Source organism: Periplaneta americana, chromosome 2 (genome assembly GCF_040183065.1).
Source record: "Periplaneta americana isolate PAMFEO1 chromosome 2, P.americana_PAMFEO1_priV1, whole genome shotgun sequence".
In the NCBI taxonomy this organism is placed as follows: Eukaryota; Metazoa; Arthropoda; class Insecta; order Blattodea; family Blattidae; genus Periplaneta; species Periplaneta americana.
Window position 1 is genome coordinate 27,610,241 of NC_091118.1, and position 20,994 is coordinate 27,631,234.

General features: G+C 35.1%; 1 non-coding gene across 1 annotated transcript; it reads right to left on the minus strand.

The window, feature by feature from the left end:
• Nucleotides 1-391: 391 nt before the first annotated feature.
• TRNAK-CUU (transfer RNA lysine (anticodon CUU)) lies at nucleotides 392-464 on the minus strand. Its single transcript has one exon. It is a non-coding gene; the product is annotated as a tRNA-Lys (tRNA).
• Nucleotides 465-20,994: the final 20,530 nt, after the last annotated feature.

A 20,994-nucleotide genomic window follows, 5' to 3' on the forward strand; every position in this document is an offset into this window, starting at 1 on the left:
ATGCCTAATATGGGGAAAAAAGGGAGAACCCCGAGAAAAACCCCAACTGCGAACTTGTCCGCCACAAGTGTCACTACGGATTTTTTCAATGAAAAATCCCAGACCTGACCGGGACTCTAACCCGGACTACCTACATGACAGGTCAGAGGTCTGACCACCCAGTCACCGCAGGGGGTGATAATAGATAAACATATCAGCCACAACCTCAATCACATGTTTTATTGTATACGAATATACCACACAGCAGTTAAATCAATGGCTTGTTAGGTAAAGGTTTGTGAAATTAACAGCGACGGCATTTTTATGAATTCCTCTCATTTGGAAAGCCACTAAGTTTTAACTTTTGGATATATCTACCCGCCCAAACAATTTGGATTTGGCTAAAAATTAACGCCCAACGTGGGGCTCGAACCCACGACCCTGAGATTAAGAGTCTCATGCTCTACCGACTGAGCTAGCCGGGCAACGAGTGTTTCGTGCGCTAGTTTCTCCAAATGTTTGGTAAAAATTAATTTAACAGATTTATCCAAATGAACGTACTGCAAACGTCTGTTAAAATTATAGTAACTGTTAAAGTTGTATTATCATAGGCCTATAACGCTGTGAAGACCACACATTCTTGAAAAAATTGTCTAACATCTATGATTTGTATGCTATCTTCACAAAAATTGGTGTGTAGGCCTATGTTTATTATGGTCATTTGTTTTAAAATACTTCGTCAAAACATACTTTTTCAATAGCTGTTGTGAACAAATTGTTCATAAATTGTTATAAATGATTTAACATATTATAATAAGAAATGTATCTTTTCTCAAAAACTTGTATATATTGTAAATTTTTCTGAATTTTTACTGCACTATACATACCAAGACGATGAAGTTTACATAAACAACGCATAGTATCATTCCTTGGAGCTGTGTACAGTCGTAAATATTTTGAATAATATTGTTAATTTATATGAATTTTTTAGGTTCTGAACAAAGTGAGCAATTCTGTCATTTACGTAATGCTAATATTATGCATGATTTCAAAAAAGTAAACTCATGTGTTATTGAATAATTATGCAAACAGGGGTGTGTAATACATTTATTTTTTCCCGGATTATTCTTCGTTAAAATAATGTTGACATCTCGTGCTGCTATGCATTCTTGATTCTCCAAGTGCATAACGTTAATGTATAAAGTTTAATGATTACTGTGTATTTAGGTAATGCCTACCAACAAATTCTCATTGCGTGTCCGTGTCAGTGAGGGAATTACGGCATATTTTTGGTACGAGATTAATAAGTAGTAATTTGTGAACATTAAAAAGTAGGGTTCATAGGAAAATCCTCATTCTATAGATGAACTAAAAGACTATATACCAGAAGAAATACAAGTTATCGATGATGTGGAACTTCAGAGTGTTGTTCATTCGTTTATCAGAAGATGTCAGTTGTATGTGGCGGAAAATGGGGGCCATTTTCAGCAACGACTGTGAGCTTGGTAAGTCCAAATTATTGAACATTTTTTGTTAGTACTGTTATGTTTTGTAGAAGTGCAGGAGAAATGGTTACGCTCTCACCGGAAAACAGCTAGCAGTGGGCCACGAGACACCCGCCGTTTTTTCGCCTCACGTCATAATAATGTCTCTGTATATCGTCGCCTGAATACAAGAACTAGGTAACTCGAAATTTGCGTTTTTTAGTTACCTCTTTTATAGCATAACAAAAATCGTACAAAATGTAATCCAGGATCTAGGTAACTGATCGAACGATACCAGCGACATCTATTTTCCAATATAACAAATAGGTAAAAGAAAACGAGACATATTCCTTAGTGCAATAAATAAGTAAATACGCAATGTCACAAAATATGAAAAATCATGTTACGTAGTTCTTGCATTCAGGCGACGATATAATTCCGGATCTTCAGAAAGATCTTGTATAAACACAAGTCCACACCTGTGGAGTAACGGTTAGCGCGTCTGGCCGCGAAACCAGGCGGCTCGGGTTCGATTCCTGGTCGGGGCAAGTTACCGGTTCAGGTTTTATCCGGGGTTTTCCCTCAGCCCAAAATGAGCAAATGCTGGGTAACTTTCGGTGCTGGCCCCTGGACTCATTTCACCGGCATTATCATCTTCATCTCATTCAGACGCTAAATAAATAACCTAAGCGTCGTAAAATAACCTACTAAAATTATATATATATATATATATATATATATATATATATATATATATATACATACAGTATGTATAAACACACGGCTGCAATCTTTAAAATATTTGTTCTTGAATTTTATATAATGTATTGGGGTAGCTATAAAACCATGGTCTACTGATTTACTTTGGAATGTGAGTTTTTGTCCCTCAACGTGCGGCATGTCTCGATCGGTTCCGTGGTTGATAAGACGGGCTTCCCGCTGCTGTTCTTCTGTTTTTGTTGTGGTCTGATATGGTAATGAATCCAGGCTCGTCAGCTGCAGCGCCCGTCCGCCCGCCTGCCTGCGCCTCACCGGAAATGCCGCAGATCGTGTTACAATGCTCAAGTTCAAGCCCTTCTGATAGGACGGGTCTCCTCACCATGGCAACAGACTCCATTCTCTGCTTCACATCACTAGAAAACAGTTGAAGAAGTACTTTTGTTAAAAGTGGCTAGAATTTTAAAATATTCACTTAGTCATATACTTACTTACTTACAAATGGCTTTTAAAGGAACCCGAAGGTCATTGCCGCCCTCACATAAGCCCGCCATCGGTGCCTATCCTGTGCAAGATTAATCCAGTCTCTATCATCATATCCCACCTCCCTCAAATCCATTTTAATATTATCCTCCCATCTACGTCTCGGCCTCCCCAAAGGTCTTATTCCCTCCGGCCTCCCGACTAACACTCTATATGCATTTCTGGATTCGCCCATACGTGCTACATCCCTGCCCATCTCAAACGTCTGGATTTAATGTTCCTAATTATGTCAGGTGAAGAATACAATGCGTGCAGTTCTGCGTTGTGTAACTTTCTCCATTCTCCTGTAACTTCATCCCGCTTAGCCCCAAATATTTTCCTAAGCACCTTATTCTCAAACAGCCTTAACCTATGTTCTCTCTCAGAGTGAGAGTCCAAGTTTCACAACCATACAGAAGAACCGGTAATATAACTGTTTTATAAATTCTAACTTTCAGATTTTTGGACAGCAGACTGGATGATATAAACTTGCTTAGTCATATACATAATAATAATAATAATAATAATAATAATAATAATAATAATAATAATAATAATAATAATAATAATCAGGATAGGAGAATAAAATATGTCACAAAGAATTGAAATTGAGAGAGAAGTACGTCAAGGATGCGTTTTATCACCTACCCTGTTCAACATCTACTTGGAGGATTTAGTAAAGAACTGTTTTCAGAACATGGGAGGAGTGATAGTAGGAGGAATAAGGATAAATTGCATACGATTTGCTGATATGGCGTTGTTAGCAGAAGAGGATATGATACCAAGAGATATGCTACTGAAACTATGTGATAGCTGTGAGCAGTATGGGATTAAGATAAATGTAAATAAGACGAAGAGCATGCTCATAGGAAGAAAAATGAAGAAGGTAAATGCGAGAATTCTAAATGAGGCAGTAGAGCAAGTGAACAGCTTCAAATACTTGTGATGTACTATAAGCAGTAACATTAACTGCTGTCAGGAAGTTAAAAGGAAGTTAGCAATGGCAAAGGAAGCTTTTAATAGAAAATGGAGCATCTTCTGCGGACCTCTGGAAAAAGAACTAAGGAAGAGACTAGTGAAGTGTTTTGTGTGGAGTGTGATACTGTATGGAGCAGAAACATGGACATTATGACGAAGTGAAGAGAAGCGAAAAGAAGCATTTGAAATGTGATATGGAGAAGAACGGAGCGTGAGAAGTGGACAGACAGAATAAGAAATAAAACTGTGTTGGAAAGAGTGGGCGAAGAGAAAACGATGCTGAAACTGATCAGGAAGAGGAAAAGGAATTGGTTGGGTCAATGGCTGAGAAGAAACTGCCTACTGAAAGATGCATTGGAAGGAATGGTGAACGGGAGAAAAGTTCGGGGAAGAAGAAGACATCAGATGATAGACGATATTAAGATATACAGGATAATATAATAATAATAATAATAATAATAATAATAATAATAATAATAATAATAATAATATAGTGTGTATTAAGATTTCGTAAAAAAGTACATTTCCGGGACATTCACCTAAGGGGAGGAGTAACAGAAATTTGAATTTTTTTTCCTAATTAATGCACAATTTTAATTTTTTTATATGTATAAACAACATTACTGCAACAACTTAAATTCGAGATTAGGTTTTTTTAGAAAAAAATTAGGGATCAAATTAAAAAAGAAAATCACTAAAATGGATAAATCTCAGCTGTTTTTAAAAACAGAAAAATTTCTAGGTATGGAATTTTGCTCTTAAAAGCACATTCTTTAATGTCCGGCGCACAATTTGATATTGGCTTTAAAAATCTTAAATAATTAGGCCTACATCTTAAGAATAAACTATGGATATGTATGTTTCAAATGCAACAAAATAACAAATTTCTCTTCCAGAGAAAAGTTCCCTAATAGCCTAAAGAATATGTGTACGGTACTAAATATCATGAACGTAGCATTAATAGGCCTAGTTCCGAAGATATACTGTATAACTTTGTGTATGGAATAAAGCAAGATACCAAAGTTACGGAAAAATGCAATCAAAGTTCAGTGTAATTTAAAGTCCTGTGCATCAGAGCTTAAAAAGTGACGTCACTGCAGGTGACAAGGCCATAAATGCGCATTCAGTTTTATTTAATGTATTTTTCAGATATCAAGGGGGGAGAAAAAAAAATTAAGTTACGGGAAATTGCAAAGTTTAGTGTCATTTAAAAATTCTGTTGACATGGGTTTAAAACTGTCGTCACAGCAGCTAACAAGAACATAAATGCGCATTAATTTTTTTTTTTTTTTCACATATCGAAGATTATTTTAAAGGATTTTTTTTTTTTTTTAATTTTCTAGTTTTTCACTACACTTGTCAATCTTCCCCCCTTTTCATTCATTCATAATGTTGACTGCAAACCCAGCATTCTCCAGTCTTCCCTTAAGGGAGATATTTCATTCAAATGCTTCAACACAGACATCCTGACTCACGTGACAAAATTCGGGGTGTTTCGCACAGACGCATTTGCTCGCAGAACTTAGTCTTGTATTCAGCGGAAGCCGCAATAAATTGGTCATCATGTTTATTGCACGTCAATAAATTTTATCTAAAGCCCGCAGGGCAAGAAATTAAGTACAAAATGAATTCATCCTTGTTGCATAGCAACCGCTTGCTTTCGTTATTCATCCGCCTTCATTGCACCACATGGTTTGAAGGCTTCCCCACGCATGATAAGGGTCTATAAACACTCGTTCGATGTACAGTAAGTTTCTTCTTCTTCTTCTTCTTTACTTCATGGTGTCTATTTAAACCCGTTCGACTTCATGAAGTTTCAGTTTCAGCCCACCGTTTCCATGGTCTACCAAAATCTCGTCTGCCAGCCGCTACTGATAAATAATTAATAAGAACTTGTTTAGGAGTATGTGTGTTTGTCACATCGTCGATATAGAGAAAAATCAATATTTAACTACTTATATATATATATATATATATATATATATAACATGCGGAGAAAGTCTCCTGCAATCGGCAAGCATCATGTTTAGGTAGAGCATGAAAGTCAAGGAATATTATAGACAGTAAAAAATCGATCATACGGGAATGGATATTTAAGAGTTATTAATTCATTATAAAAATGAATCTGAGACAATGTTAACAGAAATTAATTTTTTCCTAGAATATATCTATCTATAAAATACTATAATAAATAAATAACTAAATAAATGGAATCATAAATACATACATAAATAAATACGTAAATAATTAACAAAGAGCCAAATAAATACATAAATAAATATTACCTTAGACTCTCTAGCAACAAAAGTATTCTTATAGACAAAATCACCAACTTATAAGGTGTTAGGTACAGCTTACAGAGTAAAATTTTGAAAATATTCATCATTTTTTTCCTGCATTACTGTATCTTGTACAATAATGAAAATTGGTATGTGTAAAACACTGCTCTTCTGCTATATGAAAAAAAAAAAAAAGATTTAAAAAAATTATTTACATTTTTTTTTTTCAAAATTCAGTTCCCTGTCCAGTGATGAAGCGTTTCCCATATACAGTAACTCAAAAACTACCCAACATTCTGTGATCAAATTTTTGTGTGAATTTATGCATGTCATATCTACAATATGATGCAAGATCACTTCTCCACCTTTGATAGATTGTGTGATAAAAAATAAATTCATTTAAAAAGTGATCATGTATCAGTATTTTCTTCTAACATAAAATAAAAAAAATATATTATTTATTAAGGAATGTAATTGAAAGAGCATGATATTGTAAACATGAGCTTCAGCAATAAAATAAAAGCGAGAGAGCATGAAAAAGTTAACAAGTTTATGAGTTATGATGGAAACGCTTCATCACTGCACAGTGAACTGCCACCATTTTGAATTTTGAAAAAATAGTTATTTATGGTACTTGTGAGGTAAGTGCATCTTTATTGCACGAGTGGAAAGATTTAAGCACGAGGCGTCAGCCGAGTGCTTAAATTACACGAGTGCAATAAAGATCACGCTCACAAGTACCATACGTAATTTTATCCATGACCATAACGAAAAATTATGTTTTATAAAAGAAAATATGTTGAAAATAAGTCCTCATGTAATCACATACCATGGCATGGATTTTAGAATCAATACGTGTACTAGGTAGGTCATGATGTAGGAGGCCATGATTAATAAAGAATGGTATCTAAGGCGTTGGATAAATAACAAATTATAATTAATTATATAATTTTAATATATATTTTTTCATTTTAAACGTGTATTTTCGTCTTTTTGAAGTTTCAGGGATTATTTAGAAGTTTTCACGGGACTATTGTGATTAAAATAATTTCACATTTTACTTCTGTACACTTAAGAGGAATATTAAAATTTAATTAATTATCGTGTCTGCTTACTCAGTTGGCTAACGCGTGTTGTTTTAAAATCCTATAAACCCAACTTCGCAGGTTCAAGTCTCCTCGCATCCCAAAAGGTAAATTATTACAAACAATTTTAAAAAGATGCATATTAGATATGGATGTAATGTACAAATTACGACGTAGCAGATAGAGAAAAGAGAAGGAGATTGAGTGTATGTATATTTAAGAAATGGTAATAAAGAAGTAGAGGTAGTGACATCTAGTAACTAATATATTAACTTCTTGAGTAATAGTTCAATGGAAAAGTATACGTGTGTACCCGGGTACTAGGAAAATACTAATGAACTGTGAGATAAAGTTCAAACTGTGAGGTAAAGTCTTTATCTCACTAGTGAAATAAAGTAATGTTGAATAAAAGCCTACTTTACAAACGCAAAAGTATTTAGTAAAGGCATGTTTTTCGTTATGGTCATGGATAAAAATTGTTTTTAAATCGTAAAATATTTTTTTCATATAACAGAAGGACAGTGTTTTACACATACCAATTTCCATTATTGTACAAGATACAGTAATGGAGGAAAAAAATGTTGAATATTTCCAAACATTTTACTGGCTGTAAGCTGTACCTAACCCCTAAAAAACTTATATGGATGAACCGCTCCTCCCTGAATGAGATGGCTCGTGACTATATTAAGCCTACATGTAATTTGCTGTCACGTCAAAATTATAATCTGCTAGCCATCACCCTTACATCTTATGAATTTCGCCTTACATATAATCCCATCTTAGAAGTGCAATTTTTCATGATTCAGACTAACACATTCAGGGAAGTTTTAACCAACGTACAGTTACTCTTAAAAGGAATGAGACGACTCTTGGACGTCGGAAGTTAAAGTTCTACAGCGCGGTTCACTCGATATCGACGTAACAATAAATACCATGACAAATAAAAAAATTGTTACAAGAACCACAACAAAGACAAGGACCAGAATAAGGATCACGAAGAAGATAGCCATTTAAGGCCACGATTTCACAACATAGCTCGAGCCACAAAATATCATTGCTTCTCTGTACCGAATGGCAAATGCCTGCTATGGGATCTACATTCTGGACTGCTGCTGTCACTGTCTTGTCTCGGTAGCTCATATAGTAGCGTGTCGGTTCTACTATATAACCGAAACGTCTCGTGTTCGATCCCAGGCAAAACTACCTTTTTTTTGAGGTGTAATTAATTCCTTCAGAGTTCTTCGACTGTCTAGTTTGTCGAAAAATATGGAATAATTTATGCTCAATTTCTGGGTCTTACAAGTGGGCTGAACCTCGTCAAAAAAAATCTTACTTGGAAGTTAAAAGTATTCTTCCTAAAACAAAAATCATAAGAAACAAAAAGAGACCTGTTAACTTCAAATCTTGTCCACATCTCATCAGCCTCTACTACAACTCTAAGTCAATCCGGCATGGATATCACGAGATGTGGAATAAATATAAATGCATTCACTAGATTAACGTTTATAATATTATAACTTCTAATTCTGTATTGTCTGTGATCATTAACACTTAATCTGAGGACTTTGTTAAACTCTATTTCAACGTTACTTAGTTATTTCAACGTTATTTAGACAAAAAAAATCGTTGATGTAGACTAAAAATCGAACTCGCTCTCTTTTACACAATATGCAGAAGTCTTAGCGTCTGAGCTATTGTAACAATACGAAAGCTTTCTTTTCTGTGCGGAGCGTCGATCTAGTCATGAAGGTCCATTGTCGATTTAACTACACGATTTATGTATATATTTATATTTTATTTACGTAATATTATAATATTTTTTGCAGTTTTTGAAGTGAATTTCGGAACGATGTTAGTAAGAAACCAAATAGCCTGAATTTAAGTAACTCAGTATTCGTTATCTTGTGAATCAGTGCTCTGGTCTCCGATCATGCGCAGTGTTTTACATCTGAGACTTAGGAATATTCAATCGTCTCAGTCTTTTTCAGGGAAACTGTACATGTAGGTGCCAGCAATAAAACAAAGACATTCGCAGGTCTAGTACTCTGTGTTGTTCTATTCTTAATTTGTATTCTTTTTTCCTTTCCTTGCTTATTTACATTCTTGCTACTGCCTCACTCACAGCCAATTCTTTTGTTTACATCTGCCAAAGTCTCCGGTACAAGACCTATATAATTCTGAATCTAAAAAAAAAGTACGTAAATACACGGTGAAAATTCCAAAATATTGTTATTACATGTTGAGAACTGTCGGGGTATTAAACACGGGCCTTCTGAGAAAATATACCAGCTGGCTGACTTACAGATGGACCTCTGGGCAAGTTATTTGTCCCTCGATGCCACATATTAGCAATCGATTCCGTACTTGATAAATCCCGCCATCCATCCATCCAACCATCTAGCTACCTACCTAGCTATCTACTTAGCCTGGGCCGCAAGTATGGAGGATGGACGAGGCACGTGGCCAGGACACCGCGCTCCGAGGATGGGAGCTAAAGTGACAAAATAATATTTGTATAAAGATCAAACATTTTCAAACCAGTCATGAACGTAATAATTATACAGAGATTTAATTTCAAAACTTCCCAGTCTAAATAACTATTTATTTCAATTAAGTTTAATTTAAACAAAATACACTTCAATTTGGGTATTGAGGGGGAAATTTAAAACCAGTGTTAATTGCATTTTATGTTTCACTCCCTCACCTCCTCATTCACCTTTCAAATTTCAAATGGCACCCCTAAATTATAGTACTTAAATTAGAAACAATCCACACCTGTGGAGTAATGATTAGCGCGTCTGGCTGCGAAACCAGGTGGCCCAGGTTCGAATGCCGGTCGGTGCAAGTTACCTGGTTGAGGTTTTTTTTCCGGGAGTTTCTCTTTAACCTAATTTGAGCAAATACTGGGTAACTTTCGGTGCTGGACCCTGGACTCATTTCACCGGCATTATCACCTTCATCTCATTCAGACGCTAAATAACCTAAGATGTTGATACAGCGTCGTAAAATAATAATCCGAGGTACGACAGCCCATGAAGGACCATGACCGACCAACCGGCTGCTGGTCTCACATCCACATGCTGAAGCAGAGGAGGACGATCATTCAAGCAGAATGGAAGTATCGTGTGGTTACCACGATGATCCCCACAGCTGTTATAGCTGGCTTTCGTAAGCGTCGTAAAATAACCTACTTAAAAAAATTAGAAAGAGTATTCAATGTTTTATACATTCATTTGTTTTCATATGTAGTTTGTTTTCTAACGTTGCTTCTCTTACCAACCCGGATTATTGTTGTTGTTGTTGATTAGAGCTGAAGAAAATACAACTACAAAGATTATTGTCGATTACACAAACTGATATTAAGGAAGATTATGGTTGTGTATTGTAAACCTATTTTTAAACATTTAAAACAGGATAGAAGATAATAAAAGCCAAAGATTGGAATTACGTTACTTATGTATGGTTTTGATACCATGCCAATGCTACGTAGAGGAGTTCCAAAATAGGCTGTATTATTAACAAACAATGGAGCATATTTTAAATATTTAATTTAATAAATTAATTGAATTAATTAAATTTAAGGAATTTACTCAAAATAAACTTGTTTTCATAGAATTAATTGACAATAACAAAAATCCAGGTTGCCAGGAGACGACAGAAAACAAAACAAGTCAGTACAAATGGATGAAATCTGTAAACAATTGAATAGCCCTACTCTTTAAAATTTAAGTATAATAATAATAATAATAATAATAATAATAATACTGTAATAATAATAATAATAATAATAATAATAATAATATAAACATTAAAATTGAAAAAACTTGAAACAACTATTATTGTTAACGAGAATTGTTCGAAAAATACTTTCTTAGTCTATTCTTAAATTCGTTTAATATCTGACAGTCTCTGACATTATTTATTTATTTATATATTTATTTAGTTATTTATTTGCTTATTTATTTAAGGCCATCAGGCCTTCTCTTCCACACCACCAGAAATACAAATACAATAATAGAAATAAACGGAAAAATGACACTACAAAGAAAGTAGAGCCACACAAAAATATACACAGGTTTCAGTCACATAAACTTTAAGTGAGTGATTAAGTATCATAATTAATTATATTCTAACTATTAAAATTAACGAACATAAACAAGAAACTGCAAATTTAATCTAGAGTAAAAAAAAAATACAAATCAACACTAATAGCAATCCCTAAGAACCAAGAAATAAGATAAAAATTTCTAATTTAAACAAAATTTTCCAATTTACTCGGTAGGTAGGGATTTCAACGTCGAGGAACAGCCACAGTGAATGAAGATGACTATGAGGATGTTCTGTGGAAGGGAATATGTAGATAATATTGAGGAGTGCTGTGATCGTGTGTCTAGATTATGATTGTAGATTATATGGGTGCCATGTGAAATTTCATAGGGATGGCGGGATGAAACCTAAAATGCATTTAACACTGGTTTAAACATCCCCTTCATTATCTAAATTGACGTAGTTTTTTGTTTCATTTAAATTTATTTGAAATAAAATTTATTAGACTGGGAAGTATTGAAATGAAAGCGCAGTATTTCTTAGCTTAAGTTGTTAAACTTAACAGAATTACCAATAAAAAAGTGTAAATTCAGTTTTATTAATTTAATGTAGATGGACTGGAGCATCAGTCATGGCAACTGTTACATACTTATCTACCTCTCTTGACATTGGTCTGTCCGCTCGTCTAGTTTTATTTTTCTTTCTCATTTTTGTATTCCCTTTTTACTTCTTTTATCGGGTTTTTTGTTTATATTCATAAGTTGTCTTCACGTCTTTCTCTTTCCCTCTTATCTGAGCACATAATTTTCTTCATATACAGTAGTCTTCTTCTGTTTGTTTGCCTCTGTTTTCCATTAATGCACTGTTTTTATTTTTATTTTAGTAGGTTATTTTACGACGCTTTATCAACATCTAGGTTATTTAACGTCTGAATGAGAAGACGGTGATAATGCCGGTGAAATGAGTCCGGAGTCCAACACCGAAAGTTACCCAGCATTTGCTCATATTGGGTTGAGGGAAAACCCCGGAAAAAACCTCAACCAGGTAACTTACCCCGACCGGGAATCGAACCCGGGCCACCTGGTTTCGCGGCCAGACGCGCTGACCGTTACTCCACAGGTGTGGACAATGCACTGTTCTTTATTGTTCCTATATATGTATTGTTTCTTTGTTTCGTTCATGTATTTATGCTCGACCATGCCGAAATGTAGTAATTATACACCTGGTAGTAGCCCTTTAATGCACCTCATTAAAGTACACCTATTCATTATACTTCAGTTGTTCAGTCAATGAGAAATCACCTTTGTAGCATTATAAAAGCGCAAGTATCGATTATTCTCGGATATGCAATCGAAAGAGAATTAGCGAAAAGTCACGGAGGCTGGAAATCCAATACTGTCGCAGAAGGTTATGTTCTGTTACTATAATAATTAGCGTTAATTGTAAATAATATTCAAATAAATTCAATTTGTCATCTCGTTTTTCAATTCTAAATCAATTTCCAGGTTATATCAAGACTAATGTTCATGTTATTCTCTAGATTATATCAAGGTCAATGACATTCGTGCCTCGGAAAAAATCAATACTTTCGCGTCTGCGCACATCTCACAATTCAGAAGGTCAGTTCCGCTCCTCACTTACATAACCATAACATAAATACTTGCGCTCGTTTCATTAACAAACATACTCGCGTCTTAATTACTACCATTATAGGCTCGTTGCATAATGTACTATTCTTTCAGTCGTCATTATTTCGTTCACTTGTTTCCCTCTTTCTTCCTTCCACTCTCCTGTGCTCCTTTCTTTATTCTTCTTTCCCTTATTTCTTATTGTAATATTTCGTCTCTTTTTTCCTTCGTAATTTCTTCTTTACTTTCTTTCCACTCGTGCTCCTTCCCTCCGCTGAGCCGCCGCCGTCTCGCGCACTGAGGACACTCTTGCACTGAGCGCCCGCTGGCTAATATCCACGCGATGCGGGGCAGTCGGCCAACACTCGCCGACGCCCGCCCGCTTCTGGGAACATGTGTGTGCGGGGGACAATGCCCCTCTGGCTCAGCTGACTGTTCCATTGTTCTGCTATCCCGCCCGCGCCGCCGCGTTCGGGAGGTCTGGCTTATTTTCCCTTGAGCAAGCCTCCCTAGCAAATTGCGCTGTCTTCCTCAGGTCCTTCTAAATTCTGCATCCTCAGTTTGCATCGCGACTCAAGATGAGTGCGAATATAAAGGAAGCGTCGTGTCGTACGAAGAACGAACAGAAAGTATTGTGATTATGTGGGAAACTAACTCCCAAATATTTAGAAATAAATATTTATTGTCCACACCTGTGGAGTAACGGTCAGCGCGTCTGGCCGCGAAACTAGGTGGCCCGGGTTCGAATCCCGGTTGGGGCAAGTTACCTGGTTGAGGTTTTTTCCGGGGTTTTCCCTCAACCCAATTCGAGCAAAGGCTGGGTAACTTTCGGTATTGGACCCCGGACTCATTTCACCGGCATTATCACCTTCATATCATTCAGACGCTAAATAACCTGAGATGTTGATACAGCGTCGTAAAATAACCCAATAAAATAAAATTTAAAAAAATAAATATTTATTACTACCTGGTAAGGTTTATCTTGTCTCAGCAGCAATAAAACCAAGTCCTTTCAAATGAGGGTGGAGATTATAGGAGGGTTGTAAATTTCAAAACCTTCTTATTGTACAGGCTGCCGGAACTCAGTTTCTTGAAAGACAAGCTCAGTGACGGAACTACACAGTACGAAGAGAGATATTTTGTTATTTTATTTTGTGGTACAGAATGTATCAACTAGTCCCTTCCGCCACTGGATGGATGGAAAGCATCGCTCCACTCTCCCATCGCCATAACAATACAGACGAAGTAAGACATATCTCCTTTCTCTCTCTTTTCACAGTGAGACAAGATACATCACACAGACTTCACTAAAGTCTGTGTGATGAATCTTGTCTCACTGTGAAAAGAGAGAGAAAGGAGATATGTCTTACCTCGTTTGTGTTGTTATTGCGATGGGGGGAGTGAAGCGATGCCAGTGGCGGAAGGGACTAGTTGATACATTCTGTAGCGCAAAATAAAGTAACAAAATATCTCTCTTCGTACTGTGTAGTTCCGTCACTGAGCTTGTCTTTCAAGAAACTGAGTTCCGGCAGCCTGTACAATAACAAGGTTTTGAAAGGAATCCTGAAAATTTACAACCCTCCTATAATCTCCACCCTCATTTGAAGGGACTTGGTTTTATTGCTACTTAGACAAGATAAACCTTATCAGGTATATCTCTCATACCGAAAACAAAAATCAGGGTAGATTGTCTCGGAGACATAACCGCAAGGTATCCGTTGCTTTACGCCCGTTCCCATTTGCGCTGCATATGCTTCGACGTTCTGAATTTTCTCTCTCAACTTAACATTGACGAATATTTCCAATTTAATTTGTCAACCGCTGATTGTTGCTGAATTGATATTGTAGCCTGGATTGTTTGACACCACTGTGAATGTTCTATCGCTTCCCGTTGTCGAGTTGCACTGCCTCGGCTGCCGCGCGACCCGCCAATTCATGCCTCAAATTCCCATTTTCTGCTGTCGCTAGATGACGTCACCCGCTCCAACTCAAGGTCACGTTGGATACGTTGATCCTTAGTCTGTCGATCGCCGTTTACTTCATTGGAATATGTCGTGTAGTTTAGAAATTATAGGTACGACAAAATTGGTCTGAAAATATGTCGATCGACTTTGTGAAATTGTATCCTAGTACTGGACTGAACTTACAGACGTATTTACGTCAGAAAATTTATTATTTTCGGAATGCCGTCTGTCAGTTGGCTTGCCAGTCAATGTTGTAGCGACTTTAACCCCTTCAGGCCTGATGTACATTATAATGGACTACATTGTTTCTTTTTTTTCTTTTTTGGAATGTCTTCGATACTTTTAAATATTTTGAAAAATGCAATGTGGTAGAAATGGAGAATATTATTTTTGAAACATTTCTATACTTGAATTAAAAACAAAATTTAAAATTTTGGGGCTCCAGGGTTCAAAATTGCCCCCAAATTTTGGTTTTCTGTCAAGACTTGATTTGAGATTCCCCAGAATGATTATGTGACTTTTTTTTTTAATTTTTTTTAAAATATAAATTCGGAACTGAAGGGGTTAGATTTCATTAATACATATTTTGTCGTGTAACGCCTATTTTCTACCTAAAAAAAAGAAGAGAGAGCGAGATTTTGTGGCACGGAAATTACACTGGCGTTGTCGTGGAAATACTTACGTCATACCCGCATGCCAATGTGAACGAGTCCATTCCTATATACACTAGGGTAGTCTCTGTATAATATAATGTGTACTGTATTATACAGAGTGTTCAATATGATTTTAATTTTACAATATTCAATATTCTGAGTGATGGTAGTAGTATTCATCAAAACAAAACAAAAGTCTAATAAACATGGGTCCTAAAATTAATATCTTCCGAGATATCAGTAAGCCTACATAGATGCTCAATGTGATTTTAATTTTAAAAATTAAAAATAATAAAGAAAAGGTAGTTCAGTATTTTGAGTGTTGGTAGTATTCATCGAAACAACACAAAAAGTGTAATAAACATGGATCCTAAAAGTAATATCTTCCGAGATATGAGTACTCATTCTTCATTATCATCATAGAAAATCCTCAATGTGATTTTCATTAAACAGAAAAGAAACGTTCATTATTCTGAGAGGTAATAGTACTCAACAAAAAAGACAAAAAAGTCTCAGAAACATGGATCCTAAACTAGCATCTTAAGAGATATGAGAAAGAAAAATCTATGTCAAAAACGATACTGCTTGGATGATCGATAATCTGTTCTGAGGCATGTGAACCTGCCAACAGCAGTCGGCGTGTTTGGCCTTGGCTCTACATGGGCTGTCACGCAACGGATTTGATTTGATTTGGTGACGTATTTAAAATTGAGTAAAGGAACAAGAATTTGTATCATTTACATATGAGTAATTCAAAGTATAAAACATTTTCAGAACAACTGGATAAATCATCTGCATCGCATGCATAGAGATAGAATCCCAAAAGTCATGCTCCACTATCGTCCAAACGGGAAGAGATCTTTCGGTCGTCCAAAGAAGCGCTGGATTGAAAATTCAACTGTGAGATCGTAACAGGCCATTTGGCCTAATACTTGAAGGGAAGAAGAAGATGAAGAAGAAGAACAAGAAGAAGAAGCAGTAATTCAAAGTATGTGTGTGATGGAACTTCAACCTACAGCCTACTGTGAACGGAAGACAAATAAGTAAACAACTACAGTAGTCTATTGTTTCCATATTGGTCAGGTATTTATGGGGAAGCAAACCTTGAGGTATCAAACCCTGTGGTGCAATTATCTAACACAAACACTTATCTATTAATGGTGACAAGCGGGCAGCGTGTAATCAGCCTTGGCTTCGAACCCGACGTCTCCGCGATTTATAGAGGAGTAATTGCGAGGCGCTCCTGATAATTATACACCGCGAACAATGCACGTGAACATGGACAGTCCACTGTCAAAACATTCATAATGCCTAATTACTTCAATTTGCAGCACAAAAACTTCAAGGTTGATGCGGAATTTCGCAGAAAATTCCGCAGTCAGATTCTTTGTATTCATCTCCTTGACACTGAAGCAGAGTGTTTGTGAATTTGTGTTTATCCTTTGTTGTGTATATACACACATCGGATTTATAAAATAAAATCATCTGCCCTTCAATAAGGGTGACCACAAGGATCCAGGAAACAAATACATATACAGGACTAGTTAAAAGTCCCGCACCACCTAAATAACTTTTGAAGCATGTGGTTCAGTGACATGAAACTTGGTGTGTGAGGATAATCATATACTAAGAACTCAATAATGGTATTACCAAGTTTTTTCTGCTTCCAGTTTAACCGGAAGTAACTCCAACTCTCTTATTTTAAATGGAACACCCAATATATTGTTTTATTTCTGAATAAAGCTCATTAAGAGCTTTTGAAAAATTACCCACACTTGATACTTCTGTGCAAATTTAGTGTTGCTAAGTCAAGAAAACATAAAAGTGTATCGAATATTAAAATAATAAATGCAGTACCTAAATAACTTTTGAAGCATGTGGTGTGGGGATAACCATATACTAAGAACTCAATAATGGTATTACCAAGTTTTTTCTGCTTTCAGTTTAACCGGAAGTAACTCAAACTCTCTTATTTTAAATGGAACACCCAATATATATTTTTATTTTTGAATAAAGCTCATTAAGAGCTTTTGAAAAATTACCCACACTTGATACTTCTGTGCAAATTCAGTGTTGCTAAATAAAAATGGAAGTAGTGCAAGATATTCCCAAAGCCTGGTTAAATCATTCCATAAATGGTTTCTATGATCGAGTGACACATTGTAAAGCATCTGAGGGCTACCAATTTGAACACATAATTTAGAAGGTGTGCTAGCTTTGTTTTGTTTTTGTCAAGGAAAGAGTATTTTATTATTTTAATATTCGATACACTTTTCTGTTTTCTTGACTTAACAAAATTGAATTTGTACAGAAGTATCGAGTGTGGGTACTTTTTGAAAAGCTCTTAATGAGCTTTATTCAAAAATAAAAAATATATTGGGTGTTCCATTTAAAATAAGAGAGTTGGAGTTACTTCCTGTTAAACCGGAAGTAGAAAAAACTCGGTAATACCATTATTGAGTTCTTAGCATACGGTTATCCTCACATACCAAGTTTCATATCACTGAGCCATATGCTTCAAAAGTTATTTAGGTAGTGCATTTATTATTTTAATATTCGATACACTTTTCTGTTTTCTTGACTCAGCAACACTGCATTTTTACAGAAGTATCAAGTGTGGGTAGTTTTTGAAAAGCTCTTAATGAGCTTTATTAAAATATATATATATATATATATATATATATATATATATATATATATATATTGGGTGTTCCATTTAAAATAAGAGAGTTGGAGTTACTTCCGGTTAAACCGGAAGCAGAAAAAACTCCGTAGTACCATTATTGAGTTCTTAGTATATGGTTATCCCCACATACCAAGTTTCATGTCACTGAACCACATGCTTCAAAAGTTATTTAGGTGGTGCGGGACTTTTAACTAATCGTGTATAGAAGTTTACAATGAAACAATGAATATACATACAATAAATTTCAAAAGAAAATTAAAGTGAATCATATTACTTGAAATGGAGATGAAATTGCAAAATTTGAATTGAGTCCTTTAGAATTCCTCCAAGGATGTTCTCAACATTATAAAATGTGAATCCCTTTGATTTTAAAAGGTTATAGACATATTTGGAGATGGTACCACGAACTCCAAAAAGAAGTCCTTGTACTGACCAACGATTAGCCATGATGTCATACTGCTTGCTAAAATAAGGAACGCAAGGTTCATAGATGATTCTCTTTTCATCATTAGTAAGTTCTGGCTGTTGTGCATCTCTTTCAAACCTGATAGTCGGGTCTAGTATTGTTCCTGTGTTCTTTTTTCTATCAATAACAACAATATCTGGTCGTCTTGTTGAATCATCTTCTGAGATATAGCCTAATGCACTTCTTCATGGACTTCTAATCCTTGTTGTCTTAGATGTCAGCAAGCATTGTCCTTAGCCTGTGATAACGATTGTACCGCAATAACTCTGTCTTTTGACAGAAACCCAACACATGTCGTAGTGTTTCAGTCTCGTCACAGCTGGGTGGGGTAATTGTGTTCAATGCTCTACCTGGGACTGACCGTACTGCACCCCATTAATATATTCAGATGATGACAGGCCTTTTTATTGAATATCCAGAAATTTGTCTTAGGACATTCCGCATAAAAACTGAATTCTTTAACCTTATGCGGCAAATGACACCATCCTTAAGATTTAGGATATATATATATATATATATATATATATATATTTGTACAAACATAGGCTTTCCTGAATTACTGTAGTTCAACCTTCCTGACTGTTTAGACCTAATATTTTATTTTTCAAATTGTTTATATGTTTGAAAATATTTAACCACAAACACATTCACACTTTTTTCTGTAGTGTATAATTTTTCTATTATCACGCCACTACGTTATTAATTTTTATACATTTAAAAAAAATTGTGTAAATTTCAAATAAAAAGATTAAGTGCTCTGCACGTTTTCTTCAATGAAAAAGTTTTAATTAATAACGATAATACAAAAATTATCTAACAGCGGTGAATGTAACTTATATAGAGTGAACCGTAAGTAATGTCGTTAATTTCAAGGGGTTATTCTTTGAGATATTTCAAACAAAAATGCTTAATACAATTTTCATTGTTTTTCTTGCTTTTTGAAACAAAAATTGTTTCATATGAAACATTTTATAGAATATTTTGGGAAAGCCATTGGTTGAATTCCCAATATGCTCAGTAAATTTAAGATAGCAGTGTATTGTGGTGATAAATGATTGAAATAATTTTAGTTTTGTCCTTTAAATGTGCAGAAATTTGATCCAAACAAATGTAACATTCTAAAATTTCCTTTTCAGAACGAAAATTAAATTTGTTCGGATCAAATTTCTGCACATTTAAGGGACAAAACTAATATTATTTCAAGCATTCACTGTCATAATACCACAGTCTAGTATATACAGTCACGAAGCTCAATACGTAGTAAATATGCATCCATAGATAGTTGCTAACCATAGGATCGCTAATATCGCCTCATTACAGACAATGCGAAATAGTACCGGCACAGTCTATTGTTCCTAGCATCCTCACAACTCAAGCTTCGTGACTGTATATACTAGACTGTGATAACACTTTGCTCTCTTAAACTGACCGAGCATATTGGGAATTCAATCAATGGCTTTCCCAAAACACACTAAAAAATGTTTCATTAAAACAAGTTTTAACTCGGAAAGGAAGCAAAAACAAACGAGCAAAATTATATTAAACTTTTTTGTTTAAAATATCTCAAGAAATAACTCCGTGAAATTAATGACATTGCGTACGGTTCACTCGTATAGTCTACGTAATCATGTGGTGGAATATGACAGGTGCGCATGTATATAAAAAAGCATCCGAAAGTCTTTCAGTAAAAATGATACATGTCACATGTCGTCGCTGCGCCTCCAAAATCCGTTGTGTGCATTTAAATAGATTTTTCAGGAGGAAGGAAAAGTAACACTTTTAATTCCCTTGATTTTCAAAGCTAGTTCGGTAGAATTTCAACCATTACATGAAAAATGATGAAATTATACCGAAAGTAGCTTTGAAAATCAAGGGAATTAAAAATCCGCTATGTGAATTTAAATTGATTTTCAGGAGGAAGAAAAAAGTAACACTTTTAATTCCCTTGATTTTCAAAGCTAGTTCGGTAGAATTTCAACCAATACATGAAAAATGATGAAATTATACCGAAAGTAGCTTTGAAAATCAAGGGAATTAAAAATCCGCTATGTGAATTTAAATTGATTTTCAGGAGGAAGAAAAAAGTAACACTTTTAATTCCCTTGATTTTCGAAGCTAGTTCAGTAGAATTTCAACCATTACATGAAAAATGATGAAATTATACCGAAAGTAGCTTTGAAAATCAAGGGAATTAAAAATCCGCTATGTGAATTTGAATTTATTTTCAGGAGGAAGAAAAAAGTAACACTTTTAATTCCCTTGATTTTCGAAGCTAGTTCTGTAGAATTTCAACCAATACATGAAAAATGATGAAATTATACCGAAAGTAGCTTTGAAAATCAAGGGAATTAAAAATCCGCTATGTGAATTTAAATTGATTTTCAGGAGGAAGAAAAAAGTAACACGTTTAATTCCCTTGATTTTCAAAGCTAGTTCGGTAGAATTTCAACCAATACATGAAAAATGATGAAATTATACCGAAAGTAGCTTTGAAAATCAAGGGAAT